Below are 17,493 nucleotides of genomic sequence, written 5' to 3'. Positions count from 1 at the left end.
GCAGAAAGCATTACGAGAGCCACGGCACGCAAAAAAAAAAAAAAAAACGCAGTTGTTGCAGGATGAAGTAGACAAAAAATGGGAATATGCCGGGAGAAAAAAAAGGAACTACGGTTCAAATACTGTAAAGGTGAAACTGGACGTTGGTTGTCAGAAATACATGACAGAGAGGCCACACGTATAATATTTTGGAACCGCATTAACTTATTAGGCAGAAAGTTTGGAGCAACATAACAACGTATCCTAGAAGATGGAAACAAATTGGATGGGGACGTGGCATGAAATTACATCGCAAAAATAGCAGCCGTATCATTTCAAGAGGATCACGCGGTGGTTCTTGAGAAAAAAAAAATAGAACACGAACTAGAACCATAGGTAAAAAGAGCTGGTGCTGGGAAATTTCAACTGGAAGAAAGCCGAAGAGAAAATTCCTTTGCGCACAGCCACAGGGTTAAACGAGGCTCCCGTTAGGCTGATTAGTGAACTAGTAGCAAAAAGCAAGAAAACTCTGTTGAAAGCGGTAGAAATATGCTTACAAGATAGACTAATATCAGATAGTTGGGGACAAAGTAGTATGAATTTAATATATAAAAGTCTGGAGGACAAAAATAAAATTCACTCATATAGACCGTTGACCATTACATTGGCAATATACATGTTAGGAATGCAGGCTATTAAACTAGAACTGCAAGCATGGGCGGAACATAATGGCATATTGGGAAAACTTCAGAATGGCTTAAGAATCGGTAGACGTCTGGATAGTAACTTATTTGTTTTAATCAGTGTGTTGAAATGTCCAGAGAAGAAAGGAGACCGTATCATGGGGCTTTTTTAGACATTACTGGAGCGTATGACAATGTAGACTGCAAGATTTTGGAGGATATTCTGGAAAGGGAAGGCTTAGGCAACGACTGTATACAGCTTCTGAGCGATTTACCTTGAAAATATCATTTGCGTTGAATGGGAAGGCATTAGGAGCCAGAAGAAAGTTGATATCTCCAGGAGACAGAGACAGAGGTGCCCTTTATCACCGCTCTTGTTTATTATGTACATGGTGAGGGCGGAAAGGGCGCTAGAAGAAATCAATATCTGGTTTAATCCCTCAAACGAACAGGCGGGCACAATAGTACAGCAGATGCTTCCAGGTTTGTTTTACGCGGACGACACTGAGTTGCTTGCTAGCAAGCAAAGTAATATGCAACGTCTAACTAATGTCTGTGGATAGGAATATGAGAATTTAGGATTTAAATTTAGCGTTAAGAAACAAGGCTTTATGGCATTCAATGAAAACAGTGAGCATCCAGCGTCAATACAGGGCCAATAAATACCGCGGTTAACAGAATGCAAATACCACGGTGTATGGATAAACGAAGACAATAGATATATTGAAACACAGGGAAGAACAATAACAACAAAAGGGGATGAAATGCGGCCGTAATGAAACACAGAGCACTATGAGGATATAATAGGTACGAGGTGCTCCGGGGTGTGTGGAAAAGTGTAATGGTGCCAGGACGTACATTTGGAAATGCGGTTGTTTGCTCGAAGTCAGGGGTACAATCAGGACTCGATGGCAACATAAGGTCAGTGGGACGCCTTGCACTGGGCGCTCACGGGAAGGCTACGAATGAAGCTGTGCAGGGCAATACGGGCTGGAGAAGTTTTGAATTAAGGGAAGCGCAGAGTAAAATTTATTTTGAAGAACAAATGAGGAATACGAACTAAAGTAAAGGGGGGCGCTATAACGCAAAGCTATTCCAAACTTTTCTATTCCAATTCTGCAATCAACCCTCCACGATTGGTCAAGAAATGTTCGAGCCTCCACCCACTACACCGGTCTTTCACGCGACGCCACGAAAACTGCGAAAACGCCCCATCTGCATATAATATGTGCGCACTGATTATGCATGGTTAGACCGAATGAAAGAAAAATAATATTTTCTGATTCGACTCCTTTTTCGCCATTAGCGAGGAAGGTGTCTTTGGACCAATTGCTATTGGTCAAATTTTTTCGGGCTGCGCCCATTTTGCCTGTCTGTCACACGACGTCCCAAAACCGCGAAAACTCACCGCGTCAAAGTGACGCGTACGCGTTAAAGACGCATTAATAGACCGAAGAAAACTGAAAATCTTTCTGAATAGCTGGAGACTTCCCCATTCTGAAAGGAATAGAAGATGGCTGCTCGCCGATCGCTCTGGCACTGGCTACTCGAAGCTGCTGGGGAGAATGGATTTATTTGATTATAATAAAAGATTTGGCGTGGCAGTATAAATTTATCGAGACTTTTTTGGCACGTATATGACTTTGTTCTGGGAACTCTACTTTGCTGAGGATCTGCTTAAGCGACATTTTTTAACCGTCCGTTACACGCCGCCGCGATTTTCGACGAGCCACCGCGAGCTAAGTAAGGGGAAGCGGATCAATCGCAGACACCGGCACCACCCTCCTCATCCGGTTATCTACTTTCACTCTGCTGGCTCGGCCCCATCGCAACCCTCTCCACTTGAGCGTGCTGCTCGCTTCTTGTCAGCCAATTCGATAAGAAAATCTGCTCAAGGTAGGTAGTGCTATTCGTTTTGAAAGCAAAAGAAAGTGAGATCCTATGAACGAGAAGCGTGTTTGATTGGGCTGTTCAAACAACGCTGCGGGTTACCGCCTGTTGATTGCGTCGGTGGTTACGTAAATCTGACGTCCGGAGATTGCAATAGTTTTAAGTTATAGGGTCCTGGGTTGCGAGAGTATTCAGGTATTTGTGCAGGAAAAACATTGAAGCAGAGTGGAGGAAAAGAACAAGGACGCTTACTTGCAAGTATGCGACCGGTATAGAAAGCAACATGAGAACAAAGAATATGTCAAACGCAATGTCAGAGAGGCTGAAACAATCTTGGGACTGGAGGCAATAGAAAAGAAACCTGCTACGAGTAGCTACCTAAGAGGAAAAAAAAGCCAAATCACGGAAGAAACAATTTACGACAACTCAAAGAGAATCTCCTGACTTTTCGAAGCGAGGTCAGGATGCCTTAGAACGCGTAGTTATAAAGCGAGGTACACCAAAAAAGAAGGATGTGCTTGCGGCGGCAAAGTTCGGAAAACGATGGAACATGTTTTATTACAATGTGAAGGTATCTACCCAGCTGTTGGTTTAGGCTCCTCTGGCCTTGAAGTCTTTGGTTTCAGGGATAGCAGGGTGAAAGTAAACATGTCCGCAACAAAGGTTAGTAAGAGGCTATTGGATGTTTTGTTGGCATAAAGGTAGGGAGACCACGAACAACGGAGGCGTACAAAAAGAAAGTTTCCAGTAGTGGTTGAGAAAGTTTGATGCTGGGAATTCCTTATGTGTGTGTGTGTGCTTTAAGTATAGGTAGGACATTAGGGAATGTGCATTAGGGAAAATAAGAATCAGAGCTTGGTGGTGCAACCCACCGCCCCGTTTCAAAGGGGGTGCTCAGAGCATCCATCCATCCATCCTTTCTCTCGTTCCGCCTCGGCGCGTTTTAAAAGAGAAGCGATATCTCGAAAATTCCGCAAGGTTATCCGTAATACTGTGTCGTCGAAGAGGCCTGAGACTAAGCGAAAGCCGTTTACGCAGTCATTTGTTGCGAACGGAGTGAATTCTACAAAAAGTAACCCCAAATTCAGTTCGAAGCGAGGGACCGCGACCGGCGCCACGTTTTATGTAAACTACTTAAACTACGCAAAGACGGTAACGGTAAATTTGAGAAATGGCGTGCGTACGCTAAATGTTATAGGTCATTTAGCACCCTGCGCATGCGCATTTCGATCCCGCTATTCCGCTAAACACGCTGTACTAAATCTGTGTAGTGAAGCTGAGCCTGAGACAGGGTTGTGAGATATCAACTCGTGCAACTAAGAACATTATTGATGCGAAAGCATCAAATGGCCCATTAAGTGAAAAAGCCGGCGTCTGTATAGCGTCGAAACGGCACCTAAACTCCCATTAGCTGCGACACCACTTCATGTGCGTGCCTCGACGAAGCAGAGTGAGCGAAACGGATCACCTGCCGAGCCTGGCGTTGCGTGAGGGGAGAGGACATCGCCGCGACGCCACGTCACCAGCGCGCCTCGACGTAGCAGATACGGCGACGCGACGCCGCGGGGCGAGACGGGTCGTCGTCGGCGAGGAAGTCACGTGACGCGCGTGTGCGGGTGCCACCGTACCGCTCCCGGAAGCAGGGCGCGCAGTCCGTATCTCTTTCTATCGCACACCGACTGGGCTTAGCTGGTGCGCGGGTCTGCCGGCATTGGTGGCCACTGCTGCTTCCGCGTTCTCTCGTCGCGCAGGGCGCCGGTGGCATGCGGCGTCCTTGATTTCTCAGCTTTGTCTCCCAAATGATTTCCGTCTACAGCCAACGTACCGACGTAGAAACTACAAAAAAAATTAAAAATAACTTGCAACAATTTAATTGCAAAACTAACGTTGTGTAAAATATTGCGAGAACGTTGAGCAGCGTAATGCGAAGCAACCACTGGGGCTTGTGTATACACCATTATTAGTCTGACAGATTTTACTTTTCTTCCTCGCTGCCCACAGCGTGTACTGCTTGCGCAAGGTATGTCAAGTGCCAACTTTTCAACGTTTCACCACTTCCGAGAGAAAAAAAAAACATATAAAAAGGGAAGTTTGCCGAAACGTTTGACACTGTCTTCTTTTCTTTCTTCAATTTCTGCGACTCCAAAAGAAACATTCCCATATACTTTCAATTTTAAAATGACGGTTATTAGGCGAGCAAAGTAGCTGCAAAATAGACCTAGCTACACGCAACGAGGACAGCAAACATGTTAGTACTAACCTCGGAGTTTTAGCGTTGCACTTGGGCCCTACTTACGCAAGACGCTTTCATAAAACTGCCGGGAACTAAAACTGGAGAGTTAACAAGATTAGCTCAGTGTGCTTGTCATATTTTCGGGCGTTTCTGTTCTGGCAGATTGTTTATGATTGATCGGCTTAATTTATAACGAATATATCTGGCGCATAACTCCTGCTATCATGTTTACATAATACGGCTATGCAGGACAGAGTAGCATATCAATCAATCAATCAATCAATCAATCAATCAATCAATCAATCAATCAATCAATCAATCAATCAATCAATCAATCAATCAATCAATCAAACTTTATCGCAAATACAACAACAATGATACATCGGAGAACATGCAGAAGGAGGTCACAAGTTTACAAACCGCAGGTGCAACCTTCTATATTATCCCAGTAAAGAAAGAAAAATTATAGATGGGGGAGAAATGCGAAAACACCCGTGTACTTAGATTTAGGTGCACGTTAAAGAACCCCAGGCGGTCGAAATTTCCGGAGTCCTCCACTACGGCGTGCCTCATAATCAGAAAGTGGTTTTGGCACGTAAAACCCCATAATTTAATTTTTAAAGAAAAATTATAGTGAACAAATAAAGACTAAAATCCAAATTTTGGCATTTAAAAAAACAGCATCACAAATTTCAGTGGTTATCAAAAAAATAATCATGAAACACATGCAGCAAACAAAGTTAATGTAACGTAGCTTTTAATTACTAAATAAAAACGATTTTATCTTTCGCTTAAATGCATGAGTCGGCATTATTTCTTTAAATTCCTGTGTAATTGTATTTCATAATGTATTAAAAATATTGATGTTCATTTCATTATTGGTATGTGCTTCTGGCAGCAGAAGGTTATTGTCAGGGCTGTGCCCTTTACATCCGAAACAAGGTCGATTTTTTTAATTGCCGCAAGGGTAAGCTTAGTGCCTATGATTTACGTTTTAGCAGGTTCTTTTAACCTGCATTTCTTTGCAGATTGCCAAATATTCTCCAGCAGGAAGCGTTATTTTTCCGCAATGAGACCAGTTACTGGGTCCACTCAGTTGGAATAATGAAGAAATTTTTTCCAAGATAATTTGTGGTCAACTTATTAAATGTGTTCGGCGTTTAGGCTGCCGGCAAAGTTGTTATCAAAATTTATTTTAAGGAAGGGTTTATTTTCTAGGCATACCTCACGGCGATTGCGCCACTAGAGCGATGCATTTTTCCCCTCTAAATTTACAGCTAGCCCTGCCTAAGAATATCGACCGTAAGTTTGCCTTGCACTGGGACCATGCAAACCAAAGCATCCACGTAACATATGTGACAACAGGTGCAGCCCACCGCCACCGTGAAAGGATTGGGCGTGAACCCTAGCGGCACTGCTGATATTTTTCACAGCTGTCCGATTTGCTAGTTTGTCTCTTAAAGGGCAGCAATATTAGGTTACACGGCGTCACATTGTCTCTAGGTCGTACTACCCGTGGACTTTCCTCGTTAGCAAACCATACCAGTGGAGCAACAGCAGCGCAGCCCCAATGCCTGATGCCCATTTTAACCACAATAGAGGTGGTGGAAAGGGGGGGGGGGGAGTCAAGAAACTGTTTTGGCAGAGACGGTGTACAGTACTCCGTTTGCTTGTTTCATTACTGTTATCACGTGGTCACAATCGAAGGGGCGACGTTTTTCTTTTTACATTTTAAGCTTGTCTAACACCTCAGCCTTTCAGTTGAGAACAATCTCCCTGACGCATCAAAGAGTATATTAAAGTCTATAAAGTCTCCATCTGTCCCCGTAAGAAAAAGAAAGAAGCTTTTAGATTTAAAAATAGTTCAGGTATTTTATTCGACTAATAAATTTGATTATTATAACACCTCGTGATTTCCTTGCGCCGTGTGACGTTGTGGCTTGCTCGCGCTTCAAAATTATACTTGTACTCTATAGAAGACTTCACAAATGAAATTAAAGAAGTGGAAGCAAATGAAGTTGTAAAGCACACACAACCATTGCTCCTTGCGTTTTTCAACTCGTCGATGGATTCCACGCAAACCGTTGCGCTTGGGTGGCTTGAGCTTACATTCTTGCGATATGCGACGCGTCCTGAAGTATTGCTCCCTGACGGGTGGGCTTCCGTGCAGGCCACTGTACTTCCCTCGGAGCGGCCGGCGTATCATGGAAGGCTTGTACAGTATGCTGGAAAGAGAAGGTAAGATTCGTTTGTGGCGCGTTGCCTAGAGAGATTATTGCTTGGGGAGAGGAAAGTTGAGTAATACGTAGAGCACTAGCTGTCTCTCAAAGAAGGCACCTGGAACTAATCGGTGGGCACCTCATTCAAGGCACGGTAAAGCTTTTGCGATGTACAAGTCAACTTGAGCGTGGTCTTGACAAGGCTAAGAAAAAAGAAGGAGAATATATTAAAAGCTACAAGGATTTCAACTTCGCCCTTATATTAGAACGTTTCCAGGTTTTGGTGAGAACTCGTTGAGCCTGAGGAAGAATTCGGCTCGGCACATGGCCCAGCTGGGAGTTGTTGATTGGTCTTGAAATCCTTCTAGAAAGCATGACAGTTCAATGTAGCTGCTTGTATACGCTGAGAAATTATTTCGAAGAAGTCTTCTGCTTAGTCGGTGATGTTAAGTAGATATACTGACAGCGTCGGCTGTCAGAGGGCGTGTCTCTACTTAAATTCACTGTAATGTAAAGCATGGAGCAATGATAACGCAGACCGCGTAATGTTGTGCTCTATTGCACCTGACTGATTGAACACTATATTTCCTGGAGAAAGACAAGGCGAGTGATTACTGTAAAGAATGAAAGCTTCCGTACATGTGACGATGCCGGACCAATGTGGTGCTCTCCTTTATCCCTTCAGGACCTTTTATAAAGGCCAGAAAACGTCGCAGGAAGATGTCTGCTTTCTTATTTTTTCTTTACTCCCTTCTGCGTAGAAGAGAGGGTATCGAAAAATTATTTTCCATCAAATAACAGTTCACGAATGCCCTTCTTTCTTTTTATTTCATAACATACTTTTCTTTCATATATTTGGCTGCAACGTAAAAGTCTGTTTTCGTCATTCCTTCGGGCCTGCAAGCTACTGCCTGGAGCAAACATCCGTCTGTGTCATTTTTTGTTGTCGGCATTACGAAACTCACTGAGCTTTATAGGCGAATCAAAAAAGAAAAAGCGAAAGGAAGTGTCTCTCCGTTCGAGAGAAACGTCCGCCGTTCCCGTCTTCATGCGCCCGCATCAAAGAGCACTACGGTGTTTCTTGGCTAGGAACTACCGGGGGTATTGCGAACAGCGCCAGGAGATATTGCTTGTTTGTCGTCGGAAATATCTCGGGACGTGCCAAGACGGGAGTGGTGGAATGTGGTGGCAAGAGCGAACGTTGTGCTGGTCGGCGCTTCCGCTGCATTCGGATATGCTCGTTCACCGTTTCGCCCATTCCTTCCCTTCGCAGGTTCCTTCTTCGGGCCTCATAACGAGGTGGTCAAGACCTCGATCTGGGATTACACCACCACCGACGGCTACCTGTCTTTGCGCGGCTGCCTCAAGGAGCAGTTCCGGAACGCTGCCATGCCGCACCTGGTGCCTGGTTTGACGAGCGTACGCCGTGTATTTCTCCTTGTATGCGCGGCTCGCATTGAACGTGCTCTGGACACGTGCGCAAACGCGGCGCACACCTGCCCCCTCAGCATACCTGCCTTGCTCCCTACTTTCCCAGTTACTTGCTCTATTCCACGCGAACTCGCGCAGATAAGCTAGCTTGGCGCCAGCGGGTCATTCTCGAGAAGGTCGCGCGTGCCTGCAAGGTTAAGGCACCTATACGACGACTGTGCGTAGGCCACTCCCTTGGCGCTTTCCGCGCAGCCCTGCGTGACGAATTACGCCTCTCGTCCATCTGAACTCTCTTTTGAGGGCACCGAATTGGTGAGCACCCGAGCATTGCGAGCGTTAGCGCCGAAGGCGCAAGCATTGAACTAGCCACCTCGCTTGAAATCGAGGTTTATGCGCACAAGTATGTTGTGACGCACGGCACAGAGGAAGACGCACGGCACACGGGCAGTGCATGAGCGAAGACGGAGTGAAGTGCAAACTATTCAGCCGGCCTGTGTTTCTAGTATATCATTTTGTAATTACCTCCCAATTTATCTTAAACAATCCTCTTCGGTATACCTATCTTTGAAAAGGAAGCAGTCTATTTTTTAAATATAGATTATCATTTTTTTCACATGTAACAACTTATTGTATTTTTTTTTCTCTTCACGCGAAGTATATGTACACTAGGTTCTTAGTTGTGCTACGTTACTTTCTATACTAAAAAGTTAGTGCTATTCTGTAATATTTCTTGTTCATATCTTTTATTCCAGTGTACAACAGGCTACGTTATTCTGTATTATCCGTGGTGCTTAATGATGTTATTTTCTGTACTATTTCATAGGACATCCCTTTAAAGCCTTGTCCTCTGGGGCTATTTTTTCATTTATGTGTTACAATTTAGTAACTCAATGAAACACAAACGCACGCACGCACTCTCTCTCTCTCTCTCTCTCTCTCTCCGGCGGCTGCTGCGTATGGCGCGGCAGCGCGGGCGCCATCTTGAAAGCGATCTGCGATGGGGACAGTGTAGGCGTCTAGGCGCACCGAGGGCCGATAGCTTCGCGTGCGTTGTGTTCTCGCCGCTTAGTTCGCGTTGAAGCGAGAGGTAAATTTGCTCGCTCCTGCTGCCGCGTTTCCTCACTCCAGCGATTTTTCTAGTTAGATGAAGATGACTTAACTTGTGTGGCGTTTTTCTGCCATGGCTTTCTGATGACGAAGGGGTCGCACAATGAGCCAAATGATTCTCTTGCATTAAATAGTGATAAGTGAGGCCATAGCTTCTAACCGTCAATCTTCCGGTGTTCGTTCAGGTCCTAAATGGCGCGCAACTTCACTTCGGGGCAACCGATTTAGAACTGTTCGGCCAGTTGTTTTGCCGTTGAGTGCAATAAGGGCGGGAAGAAATGGCGTGTACAGGACATACGCTCAGTTAAAAATAAAGTTTAATGAATAGTTTTAATGAATGGGAAAATTCATTCTCGCTAAACGCAATGAAGGGTATGTCAACGCATGCACTGAACTTCCCAGAAAGCGTGCAAAAAAGTTACAAGAGATTTCTGTATGGTTTTACGGCAGAATTAATCAAGAGTGTCCTCTTTTCGAACAGCGCTGTGCAAACATCTTTTCCAGTGGTTAACCAGATTTCCAGGGTTATTCAAGAGCGAACGAGAATATTTGTGCGCTCTTTCAGCCTTTGGTTGAGGCATCTTTCCAATCTGGCAGACGTACTATACGTCGCGAATGAAAACCACTAATTGGATTTGTTAGAATATTGGATTCACGGTTACGAAAATTCAGCGCAGAACACAATGGACAAAGATGTTCTTGTGTCGTACACTCCCTTCTTTGTTCCTTGTGTTTTGCGCTGAATTTTCGTACCCACGAATACTGAGTCTCGTTGATACCATCTTCACGGGAGTGGGAAAATAAAACGTATCATCGTAAAATCGTATTAACCAAAACAAGCTTAAAAAAATATGAAAATAGGCGTAATCGGCAACAAACTCAACAGCAAAGGTCCGTGTGGACTCAAGCGATACTGCTCCGCATAACACGTTATGCGAAGCAGCATCACTCGACGCCACATGAACCGCAGTCAACGCACTTTTATTTAGCAACGTTGAAATAGCCCTTCAGTTTGCGCTGAACCTTATTTTAAATGTCCGTAAGGAAATCCTGGAAGTTAAAGAAAGAGAAGCTGCCGTTCCCTCATTCGTCTGAGCAGCGGCGCACCGCCAGTCGGTGTACCGACGGCGGTGCCTCAGTATCTCCGGCTGCACGCCGCGTGCGTTTTCCCTCCAGTGTGCCTAGGACTTGACACGTTGTTCGTGGGCGGTTGGAATGTTATTTAAGCTAGAGCACTGGAATATGAAGCTACGAGCTTTAATGATACCAGTAACAGCCCACTTCGTCGGTCGTATTATCCAATTTCAAGTGAAAACGCGATCGCAATAACCGTATGAAAATACAATGTTCCTATGGTACGCTGGCCGCAAAAAGAACAAGAAACGTATTATCCCAAAAAAACATATTATGCAGATTCGTATCAACGAGATTCCGCTGCATATGTCATAAGATAGGACAGCTTTTTAGTGTATGACAAGACCACAATCTTGCTTAACTCTGGTTTCAAACAAAATAGAAAAAAAATTGAAGCTTTTGCGTGCTTTCTTGTAACTTTGGGGCCGTATAACGTAAAACTATTCCAATATGTTTTTATTCCAATCTCCTGACGTCAAATTCGCGTAAGCGCCGACGCAAGCACCGGGCGGTTACCCGCAGGGTTGTCTGAAAAGACCAATCAAATACTCTCCTCGCTTATAGGAGGTTACTTTTGTTTGCTTTAAGAACGAATAACATTGCCTACACTGAGCGGCTTGTCTTATCTAATTGGCTGACAAAAGGCAAAGAGCATGCTCAATTGGAGAGGGATTCGATGGGGCCGAGCCAGTGCACTGAAAATCTATAACCCGATGAAGAGGGTGGTACCGGCGTCTGCGATTGGTCCACTTTCCCTTACTAGCTTGCGGTGGCTCGTCGAAAATCGCGGCAGCATGCAACGGAAGCTTAAGATTGCAGCTAAGACGGATCCTCGTCAAAGAAGAGTTGGCAGAGCGAGGTCGTAAACGTGCCGGAAGCGCTCGAAAACGTTACAGGGCCACGTAAAAAGGTTTATTGTACGCAAATAAACCCATGCTCTCCGGCAGGTGCGAGTAGCGAGTGCCGGAGTGATCGGCGGCAGCCATCGTTTATTCTTTTCGGAACGAGGTAGCCTGCGGCTATTCAAAAGAAAATTCAGTTTTGTTCGGCATAATAATGCATCTTTCACGCGTACACGTCACTTTGACGCGGGAAGTTTTTGCGGTTTTGTGACGTCGCGCAACAGACAGGTGAAGTGGGTGCAGCCCGAAATCTTTTGACCAATTGCAGAGGGCTAACGGCGAAAAGACGTCGAATCAGAAATAACTATTTTTCTTTTGTTCCCTCAATTCATGCATAATCAGTGTGTACACGTCATATGAGATGGGGACATATCGCGGTTTTTGTGACGTCGCGTGACAGACAGGTGAAGTGGGGGTGGTCTAAAGGAGTTCTTGACTAATAGCGGAGGGCTGATCGCAGAAATGGAATAGAAAAGTTTGGAATAGTCTTACGTTATAGCGCCCTTGGTTTGTGAATTAGTACGCTATTAATTGCTTTGGGCGGTTAAGAAATAGGCGTTGTTCATAATGCGGTTTAGCCAGTGAGGTCGCGTATCAATAGAAACTGTGTGTAACTCGCAAGATGCACGATTGCAAGGTATTTTAGGCCTCTGTCTTGCTTATCATGGTTTATTTTACTTTTTCGTAAAATAAATCGTTTCGTAAATAAATCGATATCATGTATAATCTAAGACCAGTGCCTGTGATCGCCCCCCCCCCTTCCTCCCATGTAATACCCTCGTAATGAGGGCCGTTGTGGGTATTTTTGAATAAATGAATGAATAAATAAATAAATAAATAAATAAATAAATACAAACATACTGAACTATTAAAAGACCGAGGAAGTTATTGTTATTTATTTATTCCATACTGTAGGCCTATTCAGTACAGGCGAGGGCATACGAGGTACAAGGACTCCATGTTAACGAAGAACAAAGAAAAAAGCATGATACATTGTAAGCATAGACGACGACAACAATAAAGCAATAGATGGACTATTCATCTGAATATTTCAGTGGGCATATCAGAATCCTTAAACATGTTTAAGATAAAATAAGTCTGAAGTAGTAGAAGGTTATGCTTTGGGGGGGGGGGGTGTGAATGCGATAATACGAAGAGAGACAAAGCGAAAGAAGAAAGGAGAAAAAGGAAAATTCGTTTGACAGAAAAGCGTGAATATAGCATAACAAAGTGAATGAAACTATCGCGTGACGGGTATATGATAGACATTCGCGTAGAAGCTGTGACTGTACAAACACGTCCATCAGTTCGATCGAGCTCGGTGGCCCAATGGCTCTGGCGTTGAGCTGCTGAGCACGAGGTTCCAGGTTCTGTTCACGGCCGCAGGCGAGTGCCTGCCGATGAGGCCGGAAGGCAAAAAAAAAAAAAAGAAGAAAGAAAGAACGCTCGGGTGCTCGGGTTCACGTTAGAGCGCCAGCAAGTGGTCAAAGTTAACCCGGCTATAAGGTGTCCCTCAGAATCCGCTCACTGTACATGAGATAAACACAACAAACAAACACATGCAAACAAGCAATCACGCAAGCAAACAAACAAAAACTACATTGTGACAAAGTGAAAAAAAAAGTAACGAAATTAAAAGTAAGCAAACGCAGAGATAAAACGCGACCGAAATAGACATGCGATATTTTCAGAGAAACAAAGGCGAGCCCTGCATTCAGGAACCAATTAAACAAAAAAATAGTGCCCGCACTAAGATGCAGTGCTGAGAAACGCTTTCGCTGTACTCTGAAATGAAATAAAATCAGAATCTTAGATTGTGGAAAGAGAATATGTTATTATCGCAATATCCCCTGTTAGCATGTTCTGTACTATACATTCATAAAATGGGAGGGCGGACTTTTGAGTTTTACAGTTTATGCAAATAAAGGTGCGACGAGCGGAGAAAAAAAAAAGAAACGGGCTTCGTTTATTTAAATCTGCTATGGCGAGAGAACGCTTTAAGTGCGCCGACTCGTTGGAGAGGCGAATAAAAAGGCGAAGGGAAGCTAGAAGCGTCATTTTGTAGAGATTCTACTGGCTTTATTAGATCAGCATGAGAACGGTTCAATATTACTGGTTTGTATTCTAAAACTGAACCTTTAAGGGAACATGGTAGGTAAAGTTTCCGAAAAAAATCGATTTTATGTTTTTTGTGTAATTTAAAATCTCTATTCTTTCCTTAACATGCCCCAGTGTTTCATTTGCGCGCACGCGAAATATTTACCTCAAAATCAAGGTTTTTCGAAACCTAGGCAGCATCCAGCCACGCCCCCTTTGACACATGCTCGGGATCTGTGCCTCTCCTAAACTGAAAAATTTTCACCGCCTATTTTTTTCACGTTTAGCGGAATGGCTGCCACTCAACTGGCAACAGTGAAAACCTAGCTAGCATATTTCACTATGCAAAACGAATCCTAAGACGCAGCTGGATTACTTGCAACGCACGGCGTTTTGCTCGTGCTTCAGCGTGTTTTCACGGACAATCGAATTTGTTCATACTTTGGTGCTGATTATTTAGCGGTAATGCAATGACGAAGCCAAAGAAGTGCTTTAAAGAGCGTCTCTTCCATGGAAACCGGCATAAGTCGATTTTCAATGACGCAAATTCTCCGCAACGCAATCCAGGAGTGGGCGCCGCGGCCACCACGTGCGCGTCTGCATCGAAGCTTTCGCGCTTGGTGGAACGCTTGAAGTGGAACGCCGATGTTTCAGCAGCTCTCAAAGCCTGAGCTTCTCCAGAAGTGTGCATGGAAAAACTTAGAACGCGAATAAGGCGCTCAACAACGTTTTATGGGAGCGCGCTCCGAAGAATGTCTTTCTTGGCCTCAAGACACTGAAAATAGAGACAATGGATGCTGTGCTAACTTTTAATGACTGCAGCATTGCTCGAGCCGACATTTTGAGGTCATTCGGAGTTTCTCCAGGACGATTCACAGTCCAGTGGTTGCGCGAAGCTGATCGGCGGCGACTGTACTTTGCTGAGAGGGCTACACGACTGGTAACTAAGGAGGCCCGGAAAACAAGGCAGCTAGCACAGAAAAGAAGTGTTGACGATGGAGTGGACTACCAGGCTGGTGGCTATTGAAAAAATGCGCCAGAATTTGTTTATAGAGTCCAATATTGCAATAAAGCTCTTTCTTCCACTTCAAAGCCAATTATCTCAAAACACCAAATTTTGCTGCATTTGACCCTTTTTTTCAGAAACTACAAGAGCTAGGGAGATAATATTTTCCAGATATTGAGCAAACATTACAGACAGTCTACTGAACAAGGGTTATAATTCTTCTTGTAGGGGATTTTTGTTTACAGGCTATTTACTGCAGATTTCGGCTCTAAAATTTGGTGGTCCAGTAAAAAAAGAAAACAAAAAAACTAATATTTAAAAAAGAATAATCCTGGTTCAGTAACACTACCTAACTTTGCTGATTGCAATGCCACCAAGGTTAATGTTCTAACCCCAGCAGATCATGAGAAAAAGGGTCACGAACGTAGCCTAAAATGCATGGCAAGAATAGGACCTACCCTGTCCCCTTAAAGTTGCGTGCGCTGCTGAGCTTGTGGTCGCGGGTTCGATAGCTACCTCGTTGGAGGGATTTCGATGGAGGTGTAATTAGGTGCGTGTTAAGCAACCCTAGGTAGCCAAAATTATTCCCTACTTCCACTACGGCGTGTCTCATAGTCAGATGATAGTGTTGGCATGTAAAGCAACATATTCAATTTTTTAAGTGGTACGCGCGAGAAGCTTTGTTATAAAACTTGGTCGTAAACCAGCTTGGTTGGAGGAAATCTACATTTTTTGTGCTACTTTGTTAGTGACGTAATCACGAAGACGCCAGCTTAGATCTGGAGTTAAGGTGGTGGCTGATTTCTTTTTATTTGTCTCTTGATCATCTGGTGTATTCTTTACAGTGTGTTTGCTGGTGTGCACTAGGTGGCCAGAAACAGTATAATTTTAGTATGTTAACGGTGACTTGGATTTGCTGTATCCCACAGGTAAACAGGTAATAGTTCTGTTTGAGTTGGAATGCGAAATGTCTATATAATATGAAGATTCTAGGCGACGTTAATGGACACAACCACCGGTGAAGAGATGAATAGTATACATATAGCGTCAGTATTAGTACAACAACGGTTCTAAAGCCGATGCTTGTGGCAATCATGGTTTAACAAAAAGAAAAGAAATGTTATATGCGCGATTGTCAATTAGTGGTGGCAAAACTAATAAGCGCTGATAAAATATGACAGAAGTTTTTCAGTTCAAGAATTCATGTTAGAACCTCATTAAATGAATGAATTCTCTGCATTAATCGTTTGTGGGCGACGCGAGCGAAGGACTTTGCCTTCGAGAAATCGATAAAAATTGCACGAGGAGAAAAGTAGGAAAATATTTGTGTGTTGATTCACATATATCGGTATAACAACTTCGAATTAATACGTCATAGAGTTATTTCAACTCATGTTGGCTATTTAATAATAAGTTATGCACGTTTAGGTGATCCATAATGTGTGTGAAGATAATGCGTTCTATAAATTTTCTGCACACTGGAGTAAGTGGAATTCTATGATAGTTGCATTACATGTGCGTATTTGCAATCATTACTAATTGAAACAGTGCCGACTGTTGGAATGTTAGTGCGAGTGAATAAGACGACACATGAGAAGTTAGTTTTAGCCACTTCGTGGTAATAGCACCTGACCCAGGGTTAAAGTTCATGGGAAGCCGATCTCTAGCACCGCGGTTACGTCATGTGCTAGTTGGGAGTACGCCAGCATATGCTCTGGGTGCAACCACACGTGTGATGCCTCGTCTTTGTCGTGCTGCGCTTTCTCGCTTTTTCTCTGTTCGCTACCCCTTGGTTATGTATGTAGATGCGCTGTCCTGGAACAGAAACATACTGCGCTCTTGTATTCCTTGTAACCCCACGCGCCGAGAACCCGACGCGGTGGCTTAGTGGCTGTAGCGTTGCGCTGCTAAGCACGAGGTCGCGAGATCACATCGGGGCTGCGGCGGCCGCCTTTCGATGGGGCTGAAATGCAAGAACGCCCGTGTCCAGTGCATTGGGGGAACGGTAAAGATCCCCTTGTTGTCAGAATTATACCCGAGTCCCCCACTACGGCGGGCCTCGTAATCAGATCGTGGTTTTGGCACGTAAAACCTCAGAATCCAGTACATCCCCAAGCGACGAAAATCAAGCCTCTCAGAATAAAGCTCTGGCGCTTTTCGCTACACTTGCGTCTTTCCTTGGTCGTCTTTTCACTTTTGCCGTCATTTCTAGAACTTCTTGCTGGGGCTTGCTCATCACTTGTTTCTCCCTCTCAGTTGCTTCCCCCGTTTGTGCTGATTTCTGCTTGAACTTCAAGCATTCTTTTTCCAACAGCTGTTGCTGAACCGCGCCGTCAGCGATTTCAACGACCAGTCGGTCGTGCAGCATTTCCTCAAGAGGCAGCTGCGTTTCTCGAAACCGCAGATTTTGGCCAACTTCCGTAAAGCAGTCACGTAGCTGGCCACAGGTTCTGAATCTCGCTGGCCTCTATTCGAGAAGACCTACTTCGACTACACCTCTGATGGCTTCGGATTGGCGTGTTTCTTCACGGCACATAGGCGCTGACTTGCAACACTACTCCAAGTTCGGCGGTCGATGAGGCTTGTCGACGGTTGCTTCCCCACTGCAGCTTAACAACGCTCTCCTGTTTCTGGCGACTTCCTTAAGCTTGTTCGCTGCGTAGCATGACTCGATACGCTTAACGTATTCCTCCCACGAAGAACTTCCGCTCAAGTTGAACCCGCCGATGCAACTGCCGAAGGATACGCTGCTGGTAGTGTCCGGCAACAAGAACGCGACCGTGCCTCGTCGTAACTTTTTTCAACTGATTCG

Source organism: Dermacentor variabilis, unplaced genomic scaffold (genome assembly GCF_050947875.1).
Source record: "Dermacentor variabilis isolate Ectoservices unplaced genomic scaffold, ASM5094787v1 scaffold_12, whole genome shotgun sequence".
NCBI classification, from domain to species: domain Eukaryota; kingdom Metazoa; phylum Arthropoda; class Arachnida; order Ixodida; family Ixodidae; genus Dermacentor; species Dermacentor variabilis.
This window is presented reverse-complemented; position numbering follows the sequence as displayed.